Source organism: Cryptomeria japonica, chromosome 1 (assembly GCF_030272615.1).
Source record: "Cryptomeria japonica chromosome 1, Sugi_1.0, whole genome shotgun sequence".
In the NCBI taxonomy this organism is placed as follows: domain Eukaryota; kingdom Viridiplantae; phylum Streptophyta; class Pinopsida; order Cupressales; family Cupressaceae; genus Cryptomeria; species Cryptomeria japonica.
In genome coordinates, this window is record NC_081405.1 from 692755936 (window position 1) to 692766466 (window position 10531).

At 34.7% G+C, this 10531-nt stretch overlaps 1 long non-coding RNA gene across 1 annotated transcript; it reads right to left on the reverse strand.

The window, feature by feature from the left end:
* Positions 1 to 1430: 1430 nt before the first annotated feature.
* Positions 1431 to 9781, reverse strand: LOC131063790 (uncharacterized). Its single transcript, XR_009372633.1, has 2 exons — positions 9339 to 9781; positions 1431 to 2566 (listed from the first exon to the last, which is right to left on the reverse strand). It is a non-coding gene; the product is annotated as an uncharacterized LOC131063790 (long non-coding RNA).
* Between the last annotated feature and the right edge of the window lie 750 nt (positions 9782 to 10531).

Below are 10531 nucleotides of genomic sequence, written 5' to 3' on the forward strand. Positions count from 1 at the left end.
TGTTCCCTTTTTGGTGCGTTTTTTCTCTATGAAGAAGAATATAGAGTGAATATGGTGGGTGCAGCTGTGTATGAGTTTGTGTGTGAAGTTCGATCTGGCAGAGTTTTAATGTGCACATCAATTTATTGAGTTCTGAAGTGTTTTTGATACATACAGGTTCAGTAATAACATATATACTTGGTGAGGAAAATCAGAAATTAAGATGAGAACACGACACTTGGTTTTGATATTATAATCAATATAAAGAGGTACAGAAATGAAGTTTAAAATGTTCTGAAATTGAAGTTTATCTTTGTATATTTGAGGTTGATGCCTTTGTTTATAAGAGTTGGTGCTCCTAGTGGGTTGGTGCCCATTTATGTAAACTGAGTTGGTGCTCATCAGGTGGTGCCCGTTTTTGATAATGAAAGCTTTTGGAATGACAAGGTTTTTATCTAAAAGAGTTTTCCATGGAATATCCGGTGTACTTGTTTTATGGTTGCCTATCATATGCTTTAAATTTTTACAATACTGATTCACCTCCCCCATCCCTCCTCTCAATATTGCCTGTGTGTTTTTCAAATATATTTCTATCTACATTCATAAGTTAATTTCTATAAATAAAACATAAAAATACTCAAAATAATTATTAAATATTCATTACACAACTACTGAAAAATAACTAACCAACTCTGTATCTTACACTAAGAAATGTTTACCTATTATTAAAAAATAGCTTAAATAATTAATTACAAAGTTTGATACATTAATTGAGAACAAGGCAGATGACATAACTTTTACAAGGAAGTTCACTGCTAGATTCTGAGTCGTAAGAAGAGTATCAAGGCATTACCAAATGTTTCGATGGAGGACATTATAAAAATAATGTAATAAATCTTGGGGATCACCTTGTGGTATAGTGGTGTTGTGGTTGCACTGTTAATGGTGCAACCAAGGTTCAAATCTCCGTTTGGTCCAAAATGGTGTTAATGTCGGTTTGGACCCACCTTGGTGGACGTGCAAGAGGTTGGTGGACATGCAAAAGATTGGAGGACGTGTTGGTGGTTGGAGGTGGAGTTTCAAGAATGTGTAAAAGGTGAAGGACGTCTAAGGAGATGTCGAGGAGGAGGTGCTTAGGAGGAGCTTAAGAATTAACTGTGCCAGACCCTTGTTGGACTGGTGTGCTCACAAACCTTGTGCCAGACCCCACGGTTCTTTCATTCCTAGAGGCTCAGGGTCCTGCTGGGCTTTCGTGCCCCCAGGACTGGACTGTAACATTAACATTATTACTCATCACCTAACACCAAGATCATGAAACAAGGGGAAATAATCAGAGTCATTCAAAACTGAAAAAATAATTAAGTCTAGTAAATGGTCAAAAGACATGAAGACAAGGGACATGTAAATATTCATCACACAACTACTGAAAAATAACTAACCAACTCTGTATCTTACACTAAGAAACATTTACCTATTATTAAAAAATAGCTTAAATAATTAATTACAAAGTTTGATACATTAATTGAGAACAAGGCAGATGACATAACTTTTACTTTGAATCCATTAGGTCGTTTGGTAATTCCTTAACACAACAATGAATAAGCTCTCTAAAGCAACCAATCATCTCATTTTCCAAGCAACTGATTGCCGCCTCACCGCCTTGAGGATTATTATTCTCTATGTAAAAGATGTAAAAACCTAAGATGGGGATGTAGACAAAATGCCGGCTTCTTAAGTGTTATGTCCTTATTATATCCAAAAATCTCCAAGTCATCTCTCAAAAGGAACATAATCACCATCATAATGGGGGCTACTAATAAAGAAAGTAATACAAACATCCAAAATAGAAGTAATAATGCAAGGATTTGAACCACATACCAAAGACACTTAACCACATGCCCTAGGTATCCATGCATTCTGTCTAGGAATTTGTCTACATATTTCACAATGAGTGACAAGAATTCAAAGAATTTAAAAAAGCATCGATTCCTGCATGTGTGGGTGTTTTTGGTATGTGGTTCAAATCCTTGCAATGCTACTTCTATCTTGGATGTTCGTATTACTTTTTTTATTAGTAGCCTCCATTATAGTGGTGATTATGATCTTCTTGAGAGATGACAAGGAAAATTTTTGATACAATAAGGACATGGCACTTAAAAAGAGCCGACATTTGGTTTGCATCCCCATCTTAAGTTTTTACATCTTTGACATAGAGAATAATAATCCTAAAGGTGGTGAAGTGGCAATTAGCCACTTGGAAAATGAGATGATCGGTCGCTTTAAAGAGTTTATTCATTACTGTGTTGAAGAATTACCAGTGTTGTTGATAAAACATTCCAGCAAGTAAGCAGACTCCAAATCTTTCATCTCTTTTTCTTCCTTCAAAAAATCATCTTTCTCTTTCTTCAAGAAATCCAAAATGTGTTGACGTGTTGGAGTCTATCGAGCATCTCCTCGTGGGTGTTCAATTTGCTTTTATGTCCGTCTGATTAGCTTTTCTGTCACGCCTTTCTTAACTGTTCTGCTTTTTGTCGTTGTTTTGGAACCTTGTTGGATACACCGTTCATGCAAGTGATCAGTACTTTTTCTGACCAGAACACGCAGCAAAGCCATATTAAGAAAACACTCTTTTAGGTCAAATAGGGAAAACCTTTACGTAACTAGAAAGTATAGAATGATTATAAAGAAAAAGAAGAAGGCAATAAATTGGTATCCTTCTATGATACTTGCACACATTATTTTTAAATAGAAGAATGAACACAATATTTACATTACATTTTAAAATTAGGTTTTGATGTAAATCAATCTCTGCTGCAGTAAATTAGGCTCAGGCCTTCAGCAAGTTAAAGTTCAAAAACTTACTCTGAAGTTTTCAAATAAAGTTTAACAGAATATCATGTTTTAGAAATTGTTCAAAACCGAAAATAGTACTCGTTAGATTGGAATTAAAGAAAGATATAATTTGTCAACCATGTCTACACTTATAGATTGTTTATAGATCAAGCACGTATGATTACCCTAGACATGTTTTTACATGGCCTAGATCCATGTCTAACGTTTTGAAAAAAAAAAAAGGATGAAACCCACCCTTTGAATTTATATTTTAATTTTCACAAGCTAAGGCATAGCATGCATCATTGACCAATCCATTAGAAGATCATATGACATTGAAATTGAAAACAAAGGGTAATAATGCAAATTTGATTAGTTTTAAAAAATTTATCATTTTATAATATTTTTAGAATTTTGGATGTCAAATGTTCCTTTGTTCCTATGATTGACTCGAAAATTGACATGGAGAGAAGTGCACAAGTCTCCAAACTGTTAAAGGCATAAAAGTTTGCATCATAGAAGATTAATAAATTTCTCTACATCTCTCCACATACGCAGATATGGCCTTGCAGTTTGGAAGTAAGACAGAAGATGTGAAGCATGCATGTTCCTCTTTTCAGGGCACAAATGTTACCGTAGATGTTTTCAGGACTTGCAGAGTGATGACAGTATTGTTGCTTGCCAGGATGGATCCTAGGAATGCTCCACATTTATTTATTTGTTCTTGCAGTTTGGAGTACTAGTTCAAATTTTCTCGTCATTTCAAATTTTCAGGTGTTGAGGTGTCCTACAAGTATGGATTCAAATGTTCTATCTCAAGACTCTGTTTGCTAGTTTGCATATGATGCTGGGCTCAGTATCTGTTTCCTTATGGTAGCTCTATTTTGCATGACAGTGTAAAAAGGGTGTAAGGAAAAGTTATTGAAATTCATGTAGTGCTTGTATGTGCTCTGCATATTTGTTTCTGGTCTGTCCAATATGATTTGTGGTCTGGAGTGAAGGAATGGAAGGTTAATTGGTTTGCTAGGCTGGCTTGGAAGCGTCATTACTTTGATGTTTTTGTCAGCATGGGCATATGTGCTAAGTTGAATTGAGTCTTGTTTATCCCCTGGTTTGGGCCACAGTTGTTTTCCTTTCACCATGGAAGCTTTGGGGGCCAACCTCTTTGGCCAATGCACGTTTCATGTCTACATGTTTAATCTTGGCTGACTTGGAGAAATACTTGTGCCATGCCTCCGCCTTGACAATTAATACTCTAATAACAGAAAATTGTCTAAGTTTCAAAGACTTCAAATTTTTCTGAATCGGATTCAGGTACACGAGAACATGAACAAGGTAGAAGGTACATCGATCCTCTAATTCAATTGACCAACAGTTCTCCTAAATAGAACACAAGAGGAAAAGGCACTAGGCAATGAGAAATAACATTAATATAAACATTGACCTAGTCCCCTGCGATCAATAAATCGTCATAAGAAGAAGAGATTTCAATAATTATTTGGGAAGTTCACTGCTAGATTATGAGTTGTAAGAAGAGTATCAAGGCATTACCAAATGTTTCGATGGAGGACATTATAAAAATAATGTAATAAATCTTGGGGATCACCTTGTGGTATAGTGGTGTTGTGGTTGCACTATTAATGGTGCAACCAAGGTTCAAATCTCCGTTTGGTCTAAAATGGTGTTAATGTCGGTTTGGACCCACCTTGGTGGATGTGCAAGAGGTTGGTGGACATGCAAAAGATTGGAGGACAGGTTGGTGGTTGGAGGTGGAGTTTCAAGAATGTGTAAAAGGTGAAGGACGTCTAAGCAGATGTCGAGGAGGAGATGCTTAGGAGGAGCTTAAGAACTAACTGTGCCAGACCCTTGTTGGGCTGGTGTGCTCACAAACCTTGTGCCAGACCCCACGGTTCTTTCATTCCTAGAGGCTCATGGTCCTGTTGGGCTTTCGTGCCCCCAGGAATGGACTGTTAGATTTGGGGATGAGGTCCCCCAATTTGTGGCCAAAATAAAGATCTTGGATCATTACGGAAAGCTGATCACTGCCTCTTTATAACATTAACATTATTACTCATCACCTAACACCAAGATCATGAAACAAGGAGCGAACAAGGGGAAATAATCAGAATCATTTAAAACTGAAAAAATAATTAAGTGTAGTAAATGGTCAAAAGACATGAAGACAAGGGACATGTCCTTTGCAAACAGTGATCGTGGGAAGAGACATTCCTCTTCACTCCGTGGGAAGATATAAATGTTAAGATCAATCTCCAAAGGAAGAAGGAAATCATCAATCAGTTGGGAAATACAACTTCAGAAAGATAACAATCAGACATCTCAACATCGGCTAAGATAGAAACATAACTTCAAACACCGATCATAAATTCACAGGAAGAAAATCCAACACCAGTAGAATTTCCTCCAAATCAACAGACCGATTGGTATATTACAATTACTGTGTAGGCACAACTTAATATGATATTTATCTATATTCATAGATATGAAATGAATATATGATGTATGATTATATCAAGTGTATGCAAATCTAGTTATCTGATCTAAATGCCTCTGCATTTAATATGACTACAATAATCCATCATGTAGGGTAAGGAAGGAAGAAATCTGCAATTAGGGAGAACAACTTAGGGCACTCTCTTACAGTGACTAGTAGGGAGAGAACGACTATTAGGGAACCCTATGGCACTATGAAAGGGAGAGAAAGGCTAATAGGGCACCCTATTGCTATTTCCCTTCCAATCCCTACATTGAGGGACTATTAATGAACCATAAGGATCTCCAATTGAGAAGAATTTCATGGAGGGAGAACAGTTGTCTTAGGGCACCCTACCATGCCTCCTTACCACATGTCTTCCATAGTTGAGATTCCCATACAAATCAGACTTGTTGTGTAATGACGAATATACAATTTCCATGCTCTAACCTTAGATTTATTCATGAATAATGTCTACAATATTATCTAACCCTAAGACTTATCATTGCATTATCGCATTATTATAACTCAACGCAATGTTTGATTACATAAGCCAAGATATTGGCTAACCATAATGAAAATTACTTATGTTACAAAAGACCATAAAGTAAAATACAATAAAATTATATAAAACAAAGCTGAATATTATCCTGACAGGGACTCCCAGCATCTATCTCCCATGCTTACATCATGGGCGAGAACACTGCCGGAGCACTTTACCGCCCAACCGCGACGCATTTACACTTCCCGGGAGTTCTTCCTGACATGAAGAACCACCGACCCTGCACGAAGAAATCTAGCCACTCGAAACAGGCAGGGGATGGAATCTGGTGCAGCTTAGTGTATCTACAATTTATGATGCTATTGTATCGACACTAAGATACGGAAGAGATTGACAATATAATGATTCACTTAGCAAGCATATACCAAGTAATCAATAAAACTTTGGCCAAAGATCTTTTAGAGCCAACTATCGGTAGATGAGTTAAAGCAGAGACTCAAGCCTCTCTGGAAACTCACCCTTCTCTTTTACTCCATATTCGGCACCCGTCCAATACCACAAAATATACATTGAAAGCACAACAATGCATACAAAATAGGTACCAAGCATACATATCACTCATTGGAACACAACAAAACATACATGAGCTTTCAAGTTTCAACACACTAGTGCATCTGTGCAATATGAATACAAATGCACATAGGAGCATATAAAGGCGTACGAGAGAACATGAGTACATTCAAGAACCTATAAGAGAACACAAAGGAATGGAAGAGCACATACATTCTTACAAAGGCATATAAGAGTCTACACAAGCATGTTTGAGCATTTGAAGAATACAAGTACCTATGATGCATTAGTCTAACTTCTAAGTATATGTTCGAGTCTACACAAGCACTCTTATGCTTTAATATGTATCAATCTTTGCATACCTTCATATTTTACTAAACAAGATTTGAATAAAACTTCAAACATGAGTATTCTAAATTATAGACATGCTCAATTAAAAGGATCAATAAGAAGCACATTTGACACCAACTTCAAGACCTTAGTTATTAAGGTCCCTCAAGATTTTCATTGATTAATGTCCACCCATTACAAATAGGGAAGATAAGGTAAATAGGTTGATCCACACAAATCATATATCTATCTCTCCATGTTACTTCCCAATATTCATAAATCATTTATATAAATACTCCAATAAAGAAATTTAAAATTAAAATTAATTCCAATAAAATCTCTTTATAATGAACTAATTTGAAAATTAACTATATTTTTCCTAAATTCCTACTAATAAAGATTAGTTCTTTATTCTTACATAATTTGTACTTCTCAAATATTTGCCGTACCTAACTCTCCAATGAAAAAACATTTTTTTAATTAAATTAATTTCCTTCCTTATGGCTCATCTTAGCTTTTAAATCTAAGATATTATTTTATTTTTAATTACTAAGTTTCCCCCTTTTTTTTTGGGTGCCCATACGTGGGATTTCAGGAACCATTCTTTTTTTATGGGAGTATGGATTCTTTGTTCCACCATTTATAAGGAGAAAAGAGAAAAAGTAACCAAAAGAGTAATGATTTTATAATTTTTAATCAATGAAGTAAAACACTATGCAGGAGAACTTAAAGTAGTCAAGAAAATGCTATCTAGAAAAACATGTGAACTGTTTGAAAATATGCTCTACTTTCATTACGGTAACATGTATGCTAGATGTGTTTGTTGGAATGGCTTTAGAATTTATTTATTTTTAAAACAAAATATGCTCTGCCTGCTTGTACTCAGAAATGGGTATGCTAGATGTGGAAGGTTAGCTGTCTGGGAAACCTGTTAAAATGTGTTTGTTGGAATGGCTTTAGAATGTATTTATTTTTTAAACAAAATGAAATTGGCATTCTGCCTGCTTGTACTCAGAATAGGGTATGGAGTCTGGGCATTCATCAAAGTATAATTTAAAATGTATCAATTTTTAAAATTTGGTAATAATGTGTGCCACTCCCAATCACCCAGTCTTTAAAATAAACTTATACACTTGATTCGATAAAGAAGAATTTATGCACAATTTCTCTTGATTGATTTCAAATTGTTTTGCATCTTATATATGAAATTTGAAGTTCCATCTAGAAACACAGCTTTTTGATTGGATCCCAAAAATGCTGCAACTTATGTGCTCGTCTAAAACATCTAGGCAGAAATAGGCAAGTGTAGAGAGGTTGAAATAGTAAGGAGATTGATGCAAGATGTATGAATTAAAAAGATACCTGGATGTAGTTGGATTAATGGCCATAAAATAGTACATTCTTTTGTGTCGGAGACATTTCACATCAACAGGCATAGAAGATGTATGTAAAGTTGGAGAAATCGGCTAGGAAATTGGATTCAGCAGGCATTTCCAGATTCAAGACATTTAGTTGATGCTGTCCAAGATAAGGAAAAATAAATAAATTATTTACCTGACACTGTAGTCAAAAGTTAGCAATTGCATTCGGCTTGTTAAACATAGCCCCTGGAACAACTATTAGAGTTGTTTACAACCTTCAAGTATGTACTGATTGCTACTCTGCATCTAAATTCATCTCCAAGGTTGTTGCAAGAGAAATTATTCTCAAAGATGTGAATTGTTTACATATTTCAAACATTGACAATGTTCTTGTGGAGATAACTGGTGATGCTAAATGAAAGAATCTGAAAAATAGACTTGCACTATAATAATGCACAGTATCATGTAATAATGAAGTGACAATGTCCATTAAAAAAATAACAAAAGGGAAATTCTGTCAGATATATAGATTGGAAAGCATTTGGATGAGGTGCGGTAACTGTTTGACAAAATGCATCAAGGGAATATCATCTCTTATAATCAACTGATTTGCAAAGTATGCAAGGAAAATATTTGATGAAAAGTCTTTCGAATCTTTCAAACAGACAATAGGCAGGTGTAAAGCAGAAATCTAAACTTTTATTCTCATGATGGCAGCCATGAAACAGGGTATGAACACCCATCGAAGTGTAAAGAAGGTGGATTATGTAAGAAGAAAAACGTTGCTATAAATAAAGGAAAATAGTGGATGCACAAACAAAGCACGACTTCTGCTTGACAGAATGCATCATTTGCATATGTTCTATTCTTTATCTGTACCCAGTAGCCCCAATTCAAATGGTGAATGGGCTACTTCCATGGCAATTAGAGAGGAAAGGTGGAAGTTACATAAAAGTAACACAACTATCTTATAAGGGTAACTGTTGGAGCATAATAAGGGAATTCGTTACAATGTTTGGATAGAGATCAACAAACCTACCTTATGAATGAGGCATAAAACAATGCCAAATTGATTGATCTTACTAACCGAGGGTTTGAAATCTATGATCCTCCTAACTCGTGCCATTAATGTCACCATAAACGTTGAGTGAGATAGAATGCATAAGCAAATTTTATCATCAAACGAAAATTGTGGTTCATCGCATATTCAAAGGTGATTTTTAAAATATAATCAAGCAAAGAATACGACAGTGGTAAATTATAAGAAACATACCTGTTGACCTTCGAGTAGATAAAACTGCCAACTTGTAATTGAAATGGTTACAGAATGAAAGAAAGATACAAATCCGGTGCAACGCATAAATACCACAGTTACTATTCACTGACATATTCTCAATGTTATCTTCCCTCTGCAACATATGATTGTTTTTGATGTTTTTCTTCGCTTTTTCTCTCTATATCCCAAATGAAGGAATAAATCCCCCTTTTTATCTGATTCAAAGCCTAACAAAATGGCTATGATCTTCCAAGGCACCAAAAGTGTGAGCAAGAAAGATGCTAGCCAATCCTGTCCGTAACTCCATGCTTTCCTCACTTTTCTCCCTCATCGAATTAATGTGAAGCAAGCTTTATAGGAAGATTCATGCATAGACTAGTCATATGAATGGCCTAACAAAATGCCTCAAGAGAAAAATGGTCTAACAACTACCATCGTTGGAGGATGCACACCAAATGAATGATTATCCGTACTTCAAATATGCATTTTCATTTCTATATTATCTAAAATATAATAATCAACCATTTGATATATTCAATATTAAAATATGCAATTTATATATATTAGTTTGATAATAATAAAAAGACAAATAAACATGATTTGTAGATGATATAAAATTATTAAAGATGTAACCAAGATAAGTCTAAATAATTATAGACTGATAATCACAAAAATGATAATCCATAGTATCGAAATTGTTCTAAGTTAATGAATATTAGTTCTTAAAACTATACAATATTGTTGTATTTAAACGGTATATAATGATAAGTAATATAATGATTTGATGTCATATTTAGAAGAATATTTTAATTCAAAATAAATAAATAAAAATGTCACTTGGGATAATAGGGAGTATATTTTGGGTTGTGACACCACTTGCGTACTTATCAAGATTTGAAGACAATCTCTTTGACTTATAGAAGCTTTTGCTTATCCATCTTCATTTGAAAATAAAGTTCATTCTTACAAGTAGCTTAAGTCCTTTATTACATAACAACTAACACAATGTTTCTAATCTTGCACAAAATGCATGAATAAGCCTATATGAGCATACATAAGTTTAAGAGAGCATAAACAATAATGTTTGCATGAGTAAACAAGCGCTTCAATTTAAGATCTAACTATTTGATATCTAAAGAATCTTGATAATAAATTTGGTCAACACTTTTTTTAAATGATGCCCATGATTA